Genomic DNA, 21,312 nt, shown 5'->3' with positions numbered 1-21,312 from the left:
GCATGTAAGGTCCCAACTGTCGACCTTGTGTAGCAACAAATGTGATTCATCAGGCAGCACATTCCTATTGATCCATGGTGCAAGCTCAGTGACGTTGTGTCCACTGCAATACTAACTGACAATGTCATTGGGGCACCATAGGAACACATAGTGGTCTTGTGATATGGAGCTCCATGTTCAACAATGGCCTTTGAACAGTTACATCTTTGTTCTTGCAGCAACATAAGGCCAAGCATTGTCGTGAAGCAGAACAATGCTGCCAGAGAGCAGTCCCCATGGGGATTTTGAATAGCATGCCTAAGCTTTAATAATGTTTCACAGCACCTTTCAGCATTTATTGTCAATCCTCATGCCAAAAAGACGAACAGAAGAAACCCTTTCTGGTCACAAAAAATTGTAGCCATGATTTCCCGTGTTGAAGGTTTTTGTTTTGAACTTTCATGGTTTTGTTGGGGAATTTGAATGATGCCATTCTCTGGATTGACATTTATTCTCTGAAAGTGTAGTGTGCAGTCCATGTTTCATGTGACTGAAGAACTTGTCACCATCCTTGTGATAGTGCTCTGCTCCAAAATGTACAAAGAATGTGCCATTCACTTTGTTTTGTGTTCTTCTGTTAACATTTTAGGTACCCATCTTGCACATTTTTTTTTTTTTTTTTTTTTTTTTTTTGTGAAGTTTGACAGTAATAATGTGACAGACTTCTGCAGTTCATCAATAATTCAATAATTAAGCACCTGTTTTGGTGAACTGCCTCATCAACTTTTTGTGTCCTAGTCTTCATTCATGACAGTTGGCTGTCCAGTTCATTTTTCATCATGAACATTTGTTCTCCATTCATTAAACAGCCTGTACCACTTATGCACATTTCCATCATTCATTACAGCTGCACCATGAATTTCAACAAGTTGCCAGTGAATTTCAGCAGGATGAACTGATTTCGAATTTAAGAAATGAATAACTGAGTGCACTTCACAATCAGCAAGATTATTAATTCATATGACAATAAATGAAGCAGTACAACCATACAACCAGTACTGGCAGAGACATGAAACATATTGGAAGCTTAGTGAGAGACTGTCCAAAAGTGACAACAATGAACTGAACAGACATAACATGACAGGTTGCATGGACTCGATGCGCTATCACTTCATACTTTAAAAATGACCCTCATAGGTTGCCAATCTTTAAAGAGATGTGCTTCTGTGACACTTTAGCTCACAAATTCAGGCCTTTTGCAGGTTATAGTGACTTGTATCCTGTCACCAGCATCTCAAAACACTTCCCACTACAGTGGCAAGAATGATCAGTTTGTTTTGGAGGGTTATGACCTTTCTGATTAGAGTTGATTCACTAGATCCTGCAATAACAGCACTGGCAGTGTGAATAGCATCACACATGTGACTAAACAATCTAAAAGAGAACTGTAGTTCTGACTACTGTGTGCCTGCATTCTGTGGTATGACTACCCAGCAAAAATAAAAACCTGGAATGTAACCTGTTCAGACCAGGACAGATTTTTGTCAGTGTGAGTCTTACTAAATATAGTATGTTATCAATATAATGGAAGGAAACATTCCACGTGGGAAAAATTATATATAAAAACAAAGATGAGGTGACTTACCGAACAAAAGCGCTGGCAGGTCGATAGACACACAAACAAACACAAACATACACACAAAATTCAAGCTTTCGCAACAAACTGTTGCCTCATCAGGAAAGAGGGAAGGAGAGGGGAAGACGAAAGGAAGTGGGTTTTAAGGGAGAGGGTAAGGAGTCATTCCAATCCCGGGAGCGGAAAGACTTACCTTAGGGGGAAAAAAGGACAGGTATACACTCACACACACGCACATATCCATCCCCGTGCGTGTGTGCGAGTGTATACCTGTCCTTTTTTCCCCCTAAGGTAAGTCTTTCCGCTCCCGGGATTGGAATGACTCCTTACCCTCTCCCTTAAAACCCACTTCCTTTCGTCTTCCCCTCTCCTTCCCTCTTTCCTGATGAGGCAACAGTTTGTTGCGAAAGCTTGAATTTTGTGTGTATGTTTGTGTTTGTTTGTGTGTCTATCGACCTGCCAGCGCTTTTGTTCGGTAAGTCACCTCATCTTTGTTTTTATATATAAATATAGTATGTTAATTACATAATTTGATCAACACATGAACAAGTTTCCTAGACAAGAAAGAAACAGCATATGAGCAGAAGGAAGACACTGATACCAGTTCAGTTGAAAAAAGAAAATAATTGTGAATAATTGCTTTCTTCTTAACACGATAGGATATGCAGTTCAGTGTACATTCCTTTTTCTTCCATATAATTACATTCTTGATAACTAGACACTAAAGAAGTTTAGGGCATTTTTAATTCAAGTTATTTACTCCTCAAGATATGAGTTATAGTTTCGATTCTGATTATCTAGTGCTAAAAAGAGAAGAAACAGAGGCAGTGCCAAACAACTGTACAGTGAAGCACTTTCATCAATATTACACGATGTTGATATAAGCTGTGAACCAGAAGTGGCCTGCCAAAAACTTTACAACATAATATGAAATTAATAGTTTTTATTCAGACATTGCTAGTAATACATGCAGAGCAGTCACAGATCTGCAGCAAAATACATTTCCAAAAGAAGGAAGACAAGAAAATGTGTTTTGAAGGAAGAGAAAGGAAACTGGAGCAAAAGCTACTGTACAGTGCAGATTAAAAATATGAAACAAGAGAGGAAACAGTTGTGTCAGTTCAAAAGTTTATACCAGTGGTTGAAGACAGAAAGAAAAAGAAGAACACAGTGATGAGGAAAAGAGGGAGAGAGTGAGTGGGAGAGAGAGAGAAAAAGAGAGTGAAGGAATTTGTTTTGTGCCTCTATCATTTTTTGGAATGTAGGTTGTAGTGACAAACTGACTGGAGCAAAGTCCGAGGTATAGGTTATATTGAAATGTGGCTGTTTGGTTGTGAGTTGGTGAATGCAATGAATATTAAGAGGAAATCTTAGTTGCGATGACATACTGATGTGTTGCATAGCCTGAGTTCTACATTAGTCTGAAAGGTGACAGTTTGGCTGTGAGCTGGTGAAGAGGTAATGAAGACTATAATTTGAAAATATCTTGATGAAGCTTGTCAGAAAATATTTAAAGCAAACTGAAACGTGATTGACTACAACTAAAGAGTAGATTATGTTGCTGGTTTGTTAAAGTTATTTGAAATGACACAGCTTAGAATGAAAAATGAAAATAACTGATCTAGAGAAGTTCAGGTGAAATACCAAATTGACTATGAAGCCTGAAAATCAGTTCTTGCAAGTTGTGCTTTTTAAGGATAATTGGTGACAGTGGAACATTTTTGAACATAGTTAGTTTAAAAAAAAGAGCATGTCAGTCCAGAATGATTTACAAGGACTGCAGAGGGTCTCACTCAAAAAGCAGTTATACACCAGAACCAAAGTCAGATGTCAATGTTGCTGATTATGACAACAAAGTTTGTGCCTTCAGACTAGATCATATGACTGAATGTCTCACAAAATCTAAAACAGTGTCAGCACTAGAAGTAGAAAATACTATATTAACATCGAAAAACAAAAACTCTGCAGGTTGGGATGGGATACCCACAAAACTTCTCAAATTTGTGTTTAAAATAATAGAACACTCACTGTCTAAAATGGTAAACCAAACTTTTGTTCATGGATGTTTCCCAGAGCTGTTAAAGTATGCAGAAGTAAAACTGCTGTTCAAAAAAGGGTCAAGAGAGGATATGGGAAATTATAATATCATACCTCTCCTTCCATTCCAGTATTCGAAAAAGTAGCTGCCACCCAGATTAAAATTTTACTGAAAAATATGATATTATTTCGAAAAATTAGTTTGGCTTTCATCATGGAAAAAGCATGATTGATGCAATTAAAATGTTTGTTGACAAGATTAACACATCATTAGACAATAAAAATAAAGTTGCAGGGGTCTTTTGTGACCTCACAAAAGCCTTTTACTAAGTAAATCACACACTTCTTATCCATAAATTTCACAGGTATGAAATTGGAGTAGTGTTCTACAATGGCTTACTTCATACCTGTGCAGTAGGAAATAAGAGTGGTTGTCTTTACAGATGCAGCAAATTATTCTTCCAAATGACAACAGTAACACAAGTACCCATAATGTTCTATCCTATGACCTATTTTGTTTCTATTCTGCATTAATGACCTATCAATCAATGTAAATGCTCCATCAGTTTTATTTGCAAATGACATGCCTGTATTCATTCGGGAGTGTGACCAGAAACTATCCCTGCCTGCATTATCAGTACAATAGGTCATTTAGAAACATGTTTAATCTCAATGGATTAACCCTAAACATCCAAAAAACCATGTGATCCAGTTCAGAACAAAACAGTCAGCATCCCAGGAAATTAAAATAAACCATATAAATCAAAATCTAGAAGAACTGGATTCTGTGAAATTTTTAGGGTTAAACCTAGACAAGAATTGAAACTAGAGTGTATTTAGTAAATAAACTATTTAGTTTTGCGTTTTCAATGCAAATACTATCAAATGCCACTGACATGGGCACAAGGAAAATTGAGTACCATAGCTACTTCCAGTCAGTTATAAAGTATAGTGTTGTTTCTTGGGGCAATTTGAGTAACTTATTGCTCATACTGAAGATTATTAGAAATATGTGTGCTGTGCATCCAAGGAAATCATGTCACCCATTGTGTGAAATCTTGAAATTATTAACAGTACCCTCTCTGTATATCTGTGATATCATTTTTTATATACCAGTTAGAATTATGCAGGAGAACTGCTTTAATCACACTTACAATATGAGAAATAAAGAAAATTTTATGCTCCCTGCTCATTGTTTAAACTTATATGCCAGATACCCTAGAACATGGAATGAAAATGTATAATAAATTACAAGCCAAGAACATGTCTAAAAAGAAAGATGATGAAACTTACCAAACAAAAGGTCTGTGTATGTGTGGATGGATATGTGTGTGTGTGCGAGTGTATACCTGTCCTTTTTTCCCCCTAAGGTAAGTCTTTCCGCTCCCGGGATTGGAATGACTCCTTACCCTCTCCCTTAAAACCCATATCCTTTTGTCTTTCCTTCTCCTTCCCTCTTTCCTGACGAGGCAACCATTGGTTGCGAAAGCTAGAATTTTGTGTGTATGTTTGTGTTTGTTTGTGTGTCTATCGACCTGCCAGCGCTTTTGTTTGGTAAGTTTCATCATCTTTCTTTTTAGACATATTTTTCCCACGTGGAATGTTTCCCTCTATTATATACAAGCCAAGAACAGTTTGAGTATGAACTTAAATTCAATGGAAAGAGAGCCACATGATACTCTGCTTCAGTAGTGCTAACACTCAGTTGAAGATTTTATGAATGATGAAATGTGTATTTGAGTAGGATGTAGTTTATAATTTGTCTTGTTATGTGAATATGTAAAGATAAAATTCATAAAAAGGTTGCATTAATGTTGAAATACAACTCCATCTTATTAACTACAGCTTTATATCAGTTAAATTGTATTATCTATGTTTTGACATGTCTCCTGTAGTCCAGTCAAATGATTAACATATATGTGTTATGAGACGAGTAAATCACAATTCACAGTTCTGTAAAGGAATCACTTTACTGGCTTTGAGGGATCCCAGAAATCTTCATACTTCCATAGATTTGTTTATTAAAAATGTCAGTGACTGTGAAATACTATGAGCTATACCTAACTATTCTGGTAGACATATCATCCAACCCTTCACCTTCATATCTGTAGGAAAAAGGGATAAAAATTCTCTCAGATTTACATTATATACTGTTATTTTACCTTTTGAGGCATTTTACCCTATGAATTTATCTACACAGTGGTGTAGCACTAATTTAAAATGTAAATTACTTCATGTGGGTCCAAAAAAGCCTTTACACCATTTTTTTATTGGTACAATTCCATTGTTTGTGCTACTTACTTCTTCTGTGTCTACATTTATGGAAGTCCAGACAGTCTACAGTGTGAACATTAATGAAACTGAAAATTTACAGGAACAGATCTCTGACTGGAAATGGAGGAAAAAAGCTCCTATGAACATGTGTACAGAAATGCATCATTGACACCGTGTATAGCACTATGAATGATAGTGTCTATGACCACATACCGCATGTTGATTGTGTGCTGCAGGCTGTGTGACTGATGCAGCATACTGTAAGTAGCATAATGGTCTAGTATTCACATCAGGAACAAGTCAAGATGGTGTACAGCAAAGCTGATGGAAATGGTCAAGAGGCAGCATATCCTGCAGAACCCAATCCTCCAGATCTGAAGTACACACTTTCCACTGCCTCCATGCATGTTCATCTGTCTGAAAGGACTTATGATCATGCAAATGCCTAAAAATGGCTTAAATATTGTGTGGTTGGTGTCTGTGAGGGGACACATTTTGGATTAGTTGCACTGCCTCTCAACAGTTTCCATCTGCTTGGAGGAACATAACCACTTTTTGGCTTGTTCCTGACATGAATACTAACTAGACCATTATGCTGCTTACGGTATGCTGCATCAATCACACAGCCTACAACACATAAGGAACACAGGGCAAGTGGTCAAAGCAACTTCTATTCGTCAGCTCCATCTACTGTGGCAATGATGTGTTTCCGACACACATTCATAGGGCCTTTTTTCCTCCATTTCCACTCATGAATCCATCCCTGGAGTTTGTCAGTTTTATTAATGTTCATCCTGTGTGTGGGCAGGGGGATGGGGAGGGGGGAGGCATGGGGTGGGGGGTTGAAAATTTGTCCTAGAGTGATTGAACATCTTTGGCCTGAGCAGTGTGAAAGCTCTTTAGGATAGTACAACATGACTAGAGTGCCATTCGGGCAATTAAATGGGCCAGACACTCTGTACTTGTGCTCAGTTTTATAAACAGTATCCTCATAATCTGGATGTGTCATTTCTATCAGTGACTTACTACTGCCATAGTATCCCACTTCCTCCACTAGTGACCCTGCACCAACCATGAATATACACAAATTTATCTTCTAACTGAATCATGCTTAATTTGTAGTGACAAGGTGGCTGTCATACTCCACATTAATGGGTGACACTCACAGAAATGCAGTGCAGGATCAATGTGAACAGGGCACAAATCTGACTGTGAAAACAGAGTGCACAGATAACCCATATTTATTATCACTACCCAATAGTGGCATAACATTGTACCAACAATGGCAGCATATGATGAAAATGAAAGTATAAGTGTTTTTTCAATGTTGTTATATATATATATATATATATATATATATATATATATATATATATATATATATATATATATATATACACACACACACGCAAATGTATTATTAACCTTTGAAGGTTTTCACTTGTCTTTGTATAAACTGCTTTGCTTCAGTTCAATAATGGTGTTTGCTGTGCTGTAATGGCTCTGATGTATTTTCAGCATTATCATGCTTTTCTGGTTTGGAATACATGTTTTGTTTTAAAACAGCATTTAATGTTTTGTCAGCATGGTAGCAGGGTTGCACAATTGATGAAGTTTTCATGAAGAGAGACTGTTGTAGCCGCTTTCAATGATAACTCAATGTTAATAGAAGTGCAAAAGTTGAGATAATGGCAGATAAAAGACATAAATTAAAAAACTCACTGGTGAAGAAAGTTGGGGGACTTAGAAAATCGTAATAAGAACTATTTGAGTGCATGATGAAATCTTTAAGTGGTGATCTGATCAAGCCAGAAGAAATAGAAAAAAATTATGAAACTGAACTTGCTAAATGGACAGGGCTAACACAAAAGCAAGGAAATGGCCAGTTCTATCACTTGACACCAAGCCTTTACTTTATATTGGCTAATGCAAGACTGATAAATAGATTTGGGATAAGCTACATAAGATTTATGATGTTTAGTTAGCTGAAAATATAGATCTGCTTCACAAATTTCTTAACATTTTGTGAGAAATCTGGTGCAATGCAAGGCCATCTTGCCAAGTTTGATGAAGTACAAGCTGAGCTTTCACTTTTAGGCAAGCTAACTGATGATGGTGATCTTTGTGTGTGACTTTTGCAAACTTTACCTAAAGGATTTGATTGCATTTATATTGCAGAGCATGATTTACCTGCTAAAGAGAAGATATGGAATAAGTTACAAAATTGGTGTTTAAAATGTGAACTTAGAATAACAGATTGTGATGATGTAAGTGGTCCCACAGCAATGATGTCAAAAATGAAGATGAACAAACAGAGACAATGGCTCAATTAAACTTCATCTGAAACAGAAACATTAAAAAACTTCTGACTATAAAAGTAATGAAGATAGTAAATGATTCTCATGTAGTAAAGAAGGTCACTTATTGAAACAGTGTAAAACAGGGTTTGTTTTAAGTGAAAGAAAAAAGGCCATTGATCAAATTAATGTAATAGCACATACAAAAGAGAAGACTGTGCTTTGTTGTCAACTAGTGTAATATCAGTGGAAGATTTAAGAAATTGTAGTCATGTAGATATTTTGGAAACTGAGAAGAAAGTTTTAACAGCAAGATGCAACAATTTTTCTGTAAATGTAAATACACTGGACTGAGTGGTACACTGACAATGATGCAGGGGATCATGTAACAAATCAGAGTGATTGGTACACTACTATGAATCATTTGAAACTCCAACAAAGATGGATAGTGCCAAGAATGATGTACAAATTGAATCATTTGGTACATGTCAAATTGATGTACAGGTTTTCAATGGACAGGCATGGACAGAATGATATTTTGAAGATGTTTATTTCATTCTGCCCTGATGGATACTGTAACTTATTTTTTGTTAAAAAAGTTGCACTAATCAAGTAACTGAAAATGATGGCAACTCATGGGAATTTTCCAAAAGTAATATTTTATTGCTGTTGCTACATCCATTGGCAAAAATGGACTTTATTGTTCAGCTGTGAAGGTTGTTTTCCAAGACAGGTCTTATGTTGTTGCTGAAATTGATGACACTTTACAGAGATGGTATGAAAAAGTGAGTCATCATAGTAAACTTTATGTGCACCAGTTTTTGAAGTATCATGGCATAGAGATGAATGATAGTAGCTTTTGTGAAGGGTGCATCTATGGTAACTATCATCAGCTAGCGTTCGGTGAAAGAGTACACAAACCCACTAAACCTGGAGAATTTACTTTAAGCAGATGTTTGTGGACCAATAGAAGAAAATGATTTGTAAGGTCACTGATACGTTGCTGTTTTTAAGCATGATTTTCACAGTTTTAGGGCAACATATGCTTCTAGACACAAAGATGAAATTAAAAGAAAATTACCACTGTTCATTAAAATGATAAAGACTGAAGCTGATGTTGCTGTGAAAGAACTACATCTTTTGTGAGATGGCACGTTCTTGGCTCTGCTCCATTGGTTATCTACCAAAAGCACTATGGGGTGAGGCTGTTCTGGCTGCAGCATAACACTCTGAATCAAAGTGGTCCCACAAAAATTAAAGGTAAAACTCTAACCGAAATGTTTTTGAAGAAAGAAGGTCATTTTGATAAATTGGTGATGACTGGAACAGAATGATATGCTTGGATTCATGCATAAAAATGCAAGAAGTTTGATGCTAAATCTTCAAAAGGGTGTGTGTTTGGTAATGGTGACTGTGAATGCTGTGTTTATTTTCTTGAAAAAAATGTATGTATGTATGTATGCAGAGATGTAAAATTCGGCTGCAAACAATTCCACAAAACACGTGCTCAAGAGAACAAGGAGGTTGTTGATGTCAGATATAGATGAAAATAAAAAGGTGTCAGAAAAGGAAGATAAAAATGTTGATAGACAGTGGGAATGTATGAACTAAGATGTAACAAAAGGGTTAGAAACCATTTGTATGACACTAGGTGACAAGTTAAGAGCAATTCTGAAGCAAGAAATGGTCTGACATAAGAAGCCTCAATTCACATCAATGGCAAAATTTGAAGAAACCATCAAGTTACTGTCAAGATTCGATCAATCAAACAAACACGATGCTACTTTACAAGACACCAAGAAACTATGAAGAAGCAGTGCAGTCAGAAAACTCTGAGAAATGGGAGAAAGCAATGGAGGAAGAAATGAATGCCCTGGAAAAAATACAAAATGGTAGCTAGTTTACAAAACTAAAACAAACAAAGTAATTGAATATCAATGGATCTTTGATACAAAATTAAATGCAAATAATGAAGTGGTTCTACATAAAACTGTACTGGTCGAGATATGTGACACTAGATGTCTACATACACAGGCCACATAACTGTTGTAAGTAATGGGCCATTGATGTGCATACACAGTGATGGCCCAATAGTGACCCAGGTGGGTTCCATGGGATTTACATGAGGCAAATTTGGTCATCACGACATCGATTTGAGTTTACTGTAATGCTCCTCAAACTGCTGTGGCATGGTTCTGACTCTGAGATCACTGACATGTATGCTCAAGGTTTTGGAACAGATTATGTTGACAAATTTGGCCCTGTTGCAAGATTTGAGATGATAAGAACCCTGTTGAGTGCCATTATTCAACATAATTAGTGTTTGAGGTAGCTTGTAAGAACAGCATTTCTCAATGGTAATTTGAAGGAGGAAATACACTGCTCACTGTCCACCATGATGCTGGATGCTGCCTGGTGGTGTTGTGGGCATGTGATGTGGTAACAAATTTACATGAGTGAAGTAGACATGGATGTAGGATCACCCTAGAAAAGATGTGGATTGCAAATGGGGAGCTCCATTGAGATAAGTGGCGTTGATCAAAGAGCAGATTATCATTAAACAGAGCCTGTGAATGAGTACCTCAAAAACAGAAAAGCTGGTAGAATGTCCATGTGCTACTGTCATGAAAATGTGTAGAAAGAGGTAGAAGAACAGTGGAACTATCACTAGGCACTAAATGATCAGACATCCACGACTCTTCATGGAAAGTGAGGTTTGGAGGCTTGACTTCTCTGTAAATTAGGATAGATGGCAATCTATGGCATCTCTGGTGAAAGAGGACAGTGCTAGTATATGCACAAGTGTTTTGAAGCACACTGTTCAATGTACATTGTTGAACATGGAGCTCCACAGCACACCATCCCTAAGTGTTCACATGTTGACTCAATGACATCATCAATTATGATTTCAATGGGCATGGAACCATCAGGATATGACCATCAATCAATGGAAACATGTTGACTCTTTGAGTGAATCACATTTTTGCTACACTAGTTGGATGGTTGTCTCCATAAATGCCATCACCAACCTGAATGATGGCTCAAAACGTGCAGCTCAACATGGACACAGGCTGGTGGGAGCAGTATTGTGCTATTGGATACATTCTCCTGCAGTTGCTTGGGGCCTGTGGTAGCAATCGAAGATATGCTGACAGCTGTGAACCACCCGCATTCCTTCATGCTTGATGTCTTCCCCGACAGTGATGTCATGTTTAAGCAGTGTAATCATCCACATCTTGGAGCCAGAACCATGCTACAGTGGTTTGAGAAGCATTATAGTAAAGTCAGGTCAATGTCTTGGTGACCAAATTTGCCTGACATAAATCCTATGGATTGATAATTTGGTGAATTAGGATGAATGAGCATAGGCAGAGGTTTTATACTGCTAACATGCAATATCCTGCTGCAGTGAATGCTCTACAACATGACAATTGTGACCTCAGCGCCTGTTTCACCATACACGCCATCTGGATTCTTCCCCCAGACACCAGTTTCTCAGAACTCCGCGGGTGGGAATTAGTGCTACAACATGCCCTTGGTTCTCGCCAGCCACCTGGCCTTAATTTACATTAATTTCTTCTATGTCAACATTTCTTGACAGTAACTACTCTTTTCTTCACTCTTTTAGTTTTCTACATCTTTCATTGTCTTACCTATCTATTTCTCACTGCCCCCCTCCCACCTCCCTTACATACAATGCAAGTAGCTTTTCACTCTTATTAACTCATGTGTGAAGTTTAAGCAGTAATCTCATCTTATGCACACCCCAACAATCATTCTTTCCTTCTCATATCATGCAATAAGTCTTCCCTGACCCGCAGTTCCGTGTGACTTTCCTGAAATATACCCCTTTTCCCAGATCTCTCCAGTCCTTTTCCTTCAACTTTCTGCCTTCCACTTCAACCCTTCTGCCTGAAGAAGGAGCCACTGGCTCCAAAAGCATGCCTAATTACAACCCTCTTTTATCTGTTTGTTCTGCCGCCATTTGGTGAGTAGATTTTTATCTGTCAGGATTTATCAATCAGGATTTTATAAATGATCAAAACACATAGAAACAAAGTATCGTGATATTCATGAACTAGGTAAAGGGAAGAAGTTTACAGTGAATTACACACCAATCAATAGACAGGCATCAGATATTCTCACAAAAGGGTTACCATTTACAAGGTTATGGACATGATCCTTGTTGGTATAGTGCCTACCTTGTGATATATAAACCATTACAAAAGATTACCAAATATGCAGCAACCAGTCGCAAAATCATTGGTAGTTTTACGGTCTATGGTTGCTGCACAACTTGGGAACGACATGGAGCCCACCATTCATTACAAAAGAGTAAGCACTTATTAGGGTTTCTCTTAGTTCTTATACGTATGTACATTATTAATCTTTGAATGTTGTCACCTGTATTTATATAAACTTCTTTGCTTCAGTTCAGTAATGGTGTTTGCTGTGCTCTAATGGTTTTGACATATTATCAGTATTGTCATACTTCCGTGATTCCAAATAAGTATTTTATTTCAAAATGACATTTGACGTTTTGTCAACAGGACCCGTTAACTTACTTACATCCAGTGGGTTCCACAGACTCCTTCAAGTGTCTTCTCAATTCTAATTATATCTGCCATGCCATGTTCACATCACTGGCGTCTTCCCTACCATGCAATATATTTCAACATTCACTATTCACCATGCAAACCAACTGTGCATGATCAGTCAGCAGCCATCTTACCTCACACACTATACAGATATAGTGCAACCACCAGTAAATTGACATGTTCAGGCCACACTCAGACACCAAGAATCCAAGCTCATGGTTCAGCATTTTTGATAACCAATCAGAGCATATGAATCTGATCAGCCATCTGGTGAACCAGATGGACAACTCATAAAGTTGCCTCCGGAGCAGAACAGGTACGAGATGGCCAAGGTAGTGCTGTTACAGGGACAATCTCATGCATTGAACAGCAACTTCTGAAGGTCATGTATGAGAGGAAACTGGATGACTGTAACCTTCACACCTCTGGCTCTGCCTCTGCACCTCAGCCAGTCAAGTTCTTATATCGGAAGCCAGACTGTGGGCCATTTGGTTGATCAAGCTACCAACATACCTACAGCTCTTCATGGCCATGAATGAGAGAACCAATCAGACTGAACTAGGCTATGGCTGACAGAATGTTCACTGTGATTTACCATGGGCAAAAAGTAGCAGTGTCACAAGATTCGACGTGTGTGGTGAACCCCACCCCCTTGTCATACAGATGCAGTCTACTGGTCTTGAAGGGCGTTGATCATGGCAGACTGCAGCACTCCTTGTCACCTGCACAACAATGCACATCAGTGCCTAAAGCCTAAAGCTACACACGGCAACAGTGTCATGCATCCAGCACTAGTTCCAGGTCCTGCTTCTGCTGGTATCATATGCAATTTGGTGATATTGCAGACAAACATTGGGATCCTTGCAGGTACCCAAACACCGCAAGACTGTGTCACCTCTCTAATTTGATTCCAACCCACTAGAATATCTAACACACAAATGCCCACCTCAGCTGTTAATCAACACAGCCTCTGATGTTAGCTTATTTCCATACTTCTCCACTACAAATTTTGAACCTTTGACTGCCCTCACATTCCTGGCTGTGGTATACAGTACAGTTGCATACACTGTGCCTGTGTCAGAAACAATCTAGTGTCCATGGACCACCTTGTTAACTGACATGGTAGAACCAGTGATTGAAATCAACATTTTACTATATCACCAGCTGTCCCCTGATGTTTTACAATCCACGCTCATTCACTGTATCTTAAGCAAATGAGTGTGAAGCAGGGACGTGTGGTATCACCGCTTACGGTCATTCACATGCGGTGAACTGACTTTATTGCCGTGGCCACGCACTATGTTCAAGGGAGAGGCTTGGTGATGGAATGATGACAGCAGTTTTGTCGTGACACATTTATTCTTTGCAAGACTTACACTACATTACAAACGCAATGCACCCAAGAGTGCACTCTGCGAAATAAGCGACTGCGTTTCAGACTGTGCGTATGCGTTTGCGGGGGAGTCGCGTTGACTCGACGTATGTGGCCCGCGACGGCGAAGTCGGTGGAGCAGAGACGTGTGTCGCATTTTGCTGACCGGCTCATACTGTCCACTTGCTTTGTTCCGTGTGTCCAGTGCACGACACACCATTGCCAAAATTCGGCATAGCGGTATAGCTGCACTCGTGAATGCCGGACGTTGCTTACTTGTATTGGCTGTGCCGTAGTTCAGCCCTTCGTGTGTTTGAATGGTGCGGCCACCACACAGATCCTCCCTTGGAGAGTTGAGCTCCATATCTGCTACAATGCGGCGGCCCGTGACGTCAGCGTGCCGGACCAGCGGGCGTGCGGTGGGCGCAGTCGGCTAGTGACAGCGGCATGAAGCACCGGCTACAACTGTCCGTGGCATGCTGCAGGTCATTTGGTATGACGTCTCGAATGCACTGACATCTTAATAATAACGCTCAGCATCCACAAGAGCTACAGAAAAAGTTCACTATTTACATTGTTCAGAGTGGCAAGTCCAAGTGTTCATATGTTACAACGTTCTACAAGTTTACCGAGTGACTCGGTCACGGGAACACAGCGTAGCATTCGAACCAACTGCGACACAAATATGTTAAACTGACGCGGATGCCAAACTGGCCTCAACGCCCAATGTGGTGGAGGCAGAGGGATGCAAACGCGGGTCCAGGAGCTGCAATGGACATGGGAGGCATTGTCCAGAGCTTGACTGGAGGTACAGGCCGAGGCTGCAGGCAGCTGGAGCCAGATCTCTACCTTGGACGGCAGCTCGTGGACGCCGGATTCTGATGGCGTTCGGCGGCTCGGGCGTGTGTTTGCTGTTTTGGGTGGTGGAGCAGCACAGCCATTTGGATCGGACATGACGTAGTTCGCTGGCGGCTGTGGTGGGGATGACCGGTGCGCCTGTGGTGGGTGCGGTCCGGGCGGCCATGCCGGCTCCCTGGGTGGGGTAGTGGGAGGCGCACTTGGCGATGTGATGACAGCAGGCTGCAGCTGTGCATCACCAGCGGCCACGGGTGCACGCTCTGTCTGATCGCTGGCAGAGGGAGTGTCGTCTGTAACCAGATCTTCCGCCGGGTCGAAGAAATGCGTGGCTGCTGGAGCGGGCAAGATGTAAGCTGACTTTACACGGTCGATTGACACTGCAGACGGCTTCTCGTTTCACTCGATTACCAGCGTTTTGTCTCCTCAGGCGATCACGCAATGTGGTCCGCCGTAGGGCGGCCAGAGAGGTGGCTGTACTGCGTCTGTGCGTACAGCACTGCAGGTCGGCGTGCACAAATACCTTCTCGGTGCCGTGCCACATTGGTGCGTGCGCTCAGAGAACGGCCATGTGAGTGCACAAACGTTCTGCCTGAGTGGGTGCCGTGGCATTGTGTGGGAGTGGTACTTCCTCAACGAAATCGCCCAGGATTGTCAGAGGCTGTCCATATACAAGGTTGGCAGGTGACGCATTGATCTCCTCCTTCGGCGTTACTCACAGGCTGAGCAGCACCAGTGGGAGTGCCTCTGGCCACGAGGTGTCGTGGCAAGTTAGGGCGGCTTTCAGAGTCCTGTGGAACCGTTCGACCATGCCGTTCGACACCGGATGGTAGCTTGTTGTCCTGTGTAACCAGATGCCACATAGTCTGGCGACGTGCGTGAACAATGCGAAGTCGAACTGGCGGCCATGGTCAGTTGTCACGTGACTGGGACATCCGAAGCATGCCACCCAGGTTTCAACGAATTCGGTGGCGACGGTCTCGGCGGTGATGTCCGCGACGGGCGTTGCTTCCGACCAGTGAGTGAAGCGGTCCACCGCAGTTAGCAGACACCGCTTGCCTTGAAAGAGAGGAAGCGGGCCGACGAGGTCCATGTGCACGTGCATAAATCGGCGTCTCGTGTCAGGGAAGGTGCCCACGGGTGTGTGGGTGTGCCTCCCGACTTTGGCCCACTGACATGCCGTGCAAGTGCGCGCCCATTCGCGGCAGTCCTTCCAAAGCCCGGGCCAGACAAAACACACAGCCATGAGCGTTGCAGTGGTGTTGGTGCTGGGGTGTGACAGTCCGTGGACGCTGTCGAAAGGTACTGCGCCGGAATTTCTCCAGAAGGGAATGGTTGGTGCGTGCCGGTTGAGATGTCACACCAAATCTTCCGTGCAGAGCTGGGGACAGGTACCAGCTCCAGTTTTAGGCCGCTGGAAGTGTCGTGACGGAAGCGGTGCAGCTCTTCATCATTCTCCTGTACTTGGGCGACGTCCTCAAAATTCACAGGGGGTGAGATGACGCCACACGCTCGGGACAAACAATCGGCGACGATATTGTCTATTCCCAAAATGTGTCGAATGTCTGTCGTGAACTGCGACACGTATTCCAATTTCTGGAGTTGGCACAGTGAACACTTGGTGTCGTTGTTCTGGAACGCGTGGGTAATCGGTTTGTGGTCGGTGAAAATTACGAATTGTCGGGCTTCTACAGACGGTCGGAAGTATTTCACCGCTGCATACACTGCAAGCAACTCTCGGTCATAGGCGCTCCAAGCGCGTTGCGATTCGGACAGCTTTTTAGAGAAAAAACCGAGAGGCTGCCAGCTCCCGCCGACGTGCTGTTGTAGCACCGCACCGATGGCAGCCTGGCTGGCGTCCACGACTACAGCCAAGTCCGCGTCAAGTACTGGGCGCGCGAGCAGAGTCGCTTCTGCTATATTTCGATTTGAGTCCGTTAAGCACTGCTCCATTGCGTCCGTCCAATTCACAGGGGTCTTTCCCATTGAGATAGGACTGTGTAACGCCTTAGTCAACGGCTCTTGCACGGCGGCAGCGTTGGGCAGGTGTCGACGATAGAAGTTCAACATGCTGAGGTAACAGCGTAATTCTTTGTGTGTCTGCAGATACGGCATGTTCAGTATCGCTTGCACTTTCTCCGGTAGTGGCGTCCATCCATTGGGGATAATTAAGTGGCCAAGAAACTCGATTTCCGTCACACCGAATTCACATTTTGCTGGATTAATAACGATGCCGGCTTCACTCAGGTGCTGAAAGACCCTCGTTAGGTGGCGGCGGTGGAGCTCGGACGACTTGGAATACACCAGGACGTCGCCGAGGTACGCGAAACAAAATGGCAAGTCTTGCAAGACACCGTCCAGGAACCGCTGCCAAGTCTGAGCTGCATTCCGAAGACCGAAAGTCATAAACAGGCTTTCGAAAAGTCCAAAGGGCGTTACAGTAGATGTTTTCTTAATGTCTTCTGGCGCCACCAGAATTTGTGTGTACGCCTTTGCACAATCTATCTTGCTGAACACTGTGTAGCCTGCCAAAGCATAACTGAAGTCTTGCAGGTGTGGGACTGAGTATCGGTTCGGCACCATTCGCGAATTAAGGGCGCGATAGTATCCACACAGGCGCCATGAATTGTCTTTTTTGGGTACTAAGTATAACGCCGATGACCATGGGCTGCCCGATGGTCGAACAATGCCTTGCCGCAACATGGCCTCGAATTCTGCCTTTGCCACTGCAAGCCTACCAGACGCGAGTCGACATGGCCGACACGATGTGGGGGGGTCTGGGTGTTGTTATTATGTGGTGCACCGTCGGAAGTTTAATGGCTCTCGGTGCGCCAGCTGGGCGGGTGAGGTCGGGGAATTTTTCAAGGATGTCAGCGTAAGATCTGGGGCACTTCACGGGTTTAACGCTGTAGAATGCAGCCTGCCGGCACTGTCCCACTGTCTTTAAATTTATTGTTGCATCGATGAGCTGGCCATTTCAGATGTCGGCTAGCAGCCGTAGTGGCCAAGAAAGTCCGTGCCCAGAATTGGCTCATTAACGTTGGCCCAGTAAAAGTCCATGAGAATGTAGAGCTAGATCTAAATTGTGGCTTTGTGTGCCGTAAGTTTTAATAGCTGAATTGTTCGCCACTGTGAGGGAGAGTGCCTCGACCCACCTGCATTCTCATAACATAGGACGGAGGAATATCAAAAGGTCCGAACCCATATGGAAAAGATACCTCACACCCACACCCCGTTCCACGACAAAGAGATGCTACGTTATTGCACTGCAGCCGGGTGTGCCTAGGCCTGGTTTCAGCTAGCGTTTGGGTGCGAGCAAGGGGCACAGTACCTGGTTACTTCATTGCCGAAGTGCCTGTGATACCAGCAGTAGCCGCTTTGTGACGGCTCTGACGTCTGTGGGGTACCATTGGAGCGGCTGTTGCTGCATTGCTGGCTGCATGAGCCGTGCCACCTGTAGCCTGCTCTGCTGCTGCTGCGGTGCATGCTGCCCTCTTGCTGCGAGCACACCAACCGGTCAACTTGAGTGGAGAGAGCTGCCACCTGTGTGGCCAAGTTTTGCACTAGCTGGTGCAGGTCGGCTTCCGATGTGGCTGCAGGAGGCACGTGCCGCCACGGAGGTGGGGGGGGGGGGGGGGGGGGCGGTGTTGTAAGCTGCCCCATGGCCACAGTGCTAGGCGGCGTTGCCAGCGCATCGTGCACCCAGTCGGCAAAGTTAGCGACGGCATCCAGCTGCATCTTCGTCTGTGCTGCTATCACTGCCTGCACCTGAGCTGGGAGACTGCACAACCAGATAGTGCATAACAGAGAATCTGGCACCATGTCAGACCATGAGAGGCTCTGCAAGTGGTGCAGGAACTGTGAGGGCCTGCGGTCGCTGCATTCCTCTTGCCGCAGCAGTTGGTGTGCTCGTTGTTCCTCAGACGAAGAGATCCGCCGGATCAGCTCCTCCTTGAGTCATTTGTAGGATGACTGCATCGGCAGGGCGGTGATTACATCCCGCACTTCGGCCACATAGTTCTGATCGAGCTGGCTCACTATGCGTCCAGATTTTGCCAGGTCGCAGGCTACGTGGTTGCTCATAAAGACTGCCTCCACTTGGCTGAATGACATTACAGGGTCGTGGGGCCAAAAGGGAGGCAGCCTGATCAACACCCGTCCAGTGCTTGTGGGTGGTCCAGCGATTGTAGGAGGTGTCGATGTGGGAGGGATTTGGGCGCCAAAATTGTCCTGAGCTGTCTGTGGCTGTGCGGTGTCCGCGCGTGTGGCCCGTGCTTGTAGCTCACTCTCCAGTCCCTTGTTGCATGCGAGCAGGTCTTCAATGGTCTTTTACAACTCTTATAATGTCGCCATCTTAGCTTAGATTTGAGTCCTCATACAAGGGGAAAGCACACAATGAAAACAACACGACAAAGTAAAACACAATAAAATAACACTGGACCATTCGGAACGAAACACGTGCACAAAAACAAAACAAAAAAAGTACGTTCAAAGAAAAACAAAAATGTACGTAGCACTGTTCGGGTGCGAGTGCGTATGCACCAGCCTACTCACGGTTCCACATCACTCATACCGACAAATGTTCGTCAACATGTGTTTTTAGCCTCGGATCACGTTGGGGTCATCAGTGAAGTGGCGACATGTGGTATCACTGATTACGGTCATTAACGTGCGGTGAACTATGTTCAAGGGAGAGGCTTGGTGATGAAATGACTACAGCAGTTTTGTCGTGACACATTTATTCTTTGGAAGACTTACACTACGTTACAAATGCAATGCACCATTGACGTTCGTCCGTACAGGTGAGTTGTCCTAGTGGTACGGCACGATCACAGATCCCGGAATGTGTGCACTCCAGTGATCAGCCATGGCGCGACGGCATGGACCAAGCAACATAAAGGCTGCATTGCTGAATGTCCAGCTCCTGGCACGAGAGGAAGCGCCGCAATGTCTGTGGAAGGGAGGAAGCCACTGTCAAACGGAAGGGTGCACTCTGCAAAATGAGCAACTGCGTTTCAGACTGTGCGTACCTGTTTGCGTGGGAGTCACATTGACTCGATGATGTGGTCCGCGACAGCAATGTCGGTGGAGGGGAGATGTGTGTCGCGTTTCATTGACTGGCTCACACTGTCCACTTGCTTTGTTCCGTGCGTCTGGTGCACGACGCACCATTGCCAAAATTCGGCGTAGCGGTATAGCTGCACTCGTGAATGCCAGGCGTCGCTTACTTGTGTCAGCTGTGCCATAGTTCAGCCCTTCGTATGTTTGAATGGTACGGCCACCACAAGTGCATGCTATCCTCAACTCTTCCATGCCTCCACAACTGGCACCCATCATGCTGCCCTCAACTGTACTGTCCACAACATTATCTGTGAAAACATCAAACTTTCAGAGGACATTCTCCACACACATTGTCACCATACCATTTGGAATGAACAGGTGCAACCACTTTGTACAGAAAACAATGATCCTCCACATCGCCTCACTACTAAAACCCGTGCAGAAGTACATGAACAGCCCCACATGACAGACAACAAACAGTTGGACATGGCCCTGCCTCTCTTGCATGGGGACATCCCCTCCTGCCTCCAGCCTCCAGCATACATCATGCCAATACATACATCATCGGCCACCTTTAGCCACCTTGATGTCAGTAAACTACAGCACACAGTGTCTGTTAACAGTGCTCCTGACACTGCCACCTCATGCATACGCACTTGTGACAGTGCTGTTCATGGCAGAACCACACATCGCATAATAAATACTGCACAAACTTTTATCAAACTGTAGATTGTGCACTATGGTGTACCTGACCCTATTATGACTAATCAGTGTCAATTGTTTGAGTCAGCCCTTTTCAATGATCTTTGCTGCTCCTGTGGGATTGACCATACATGCACCAGTGCTAACTACCCACAAAGCAATAGCCTGATGGATGGGTGACATAGAACAGTGAAAGTGACACTCATGTGCAACTGGGTTCATGGACCAAGGCACTTCCATGGGTCCTACTAAGCACACAAATTGCTTATAAAAAGGACTTTTGAGATTCACTTGCACTCCCTTCATATCAGATTATATTATGCCTGCAACCAGCGTCGGTGAATTCAGTCTTCCACAATTGGTATGACACATCAAAAATCACATCCGCCACACATGGATCTCTCCACCATCACCACACTCCATGTTAAAGGTATTCACTCACAGAGATATCAAACACTGTAACCAGGTGATGTTACATGATGAGATAATACGTCCTGTATT

This window comes from Schistocerca americana, chromosome 5, assembly GCF_021461395.2.
Source record: "Schistocerca americana isolate TAMUIC-IGC-003095 chromosome 5, iqSchAmer2.1, whole genome shotgun sequence".
Taxonomy (NCBI): domain Eukaryota; kingdom Metazoa; phylum Arthropoda; class Insecta; order Orthoptera; family Acrididae; genus Schistocerca; species Schistocerca americana.
The sequence above is the reverse complement of the archived record's forward strand: the minus strand, read 5'-3'. Positions refer to the sequence as shown.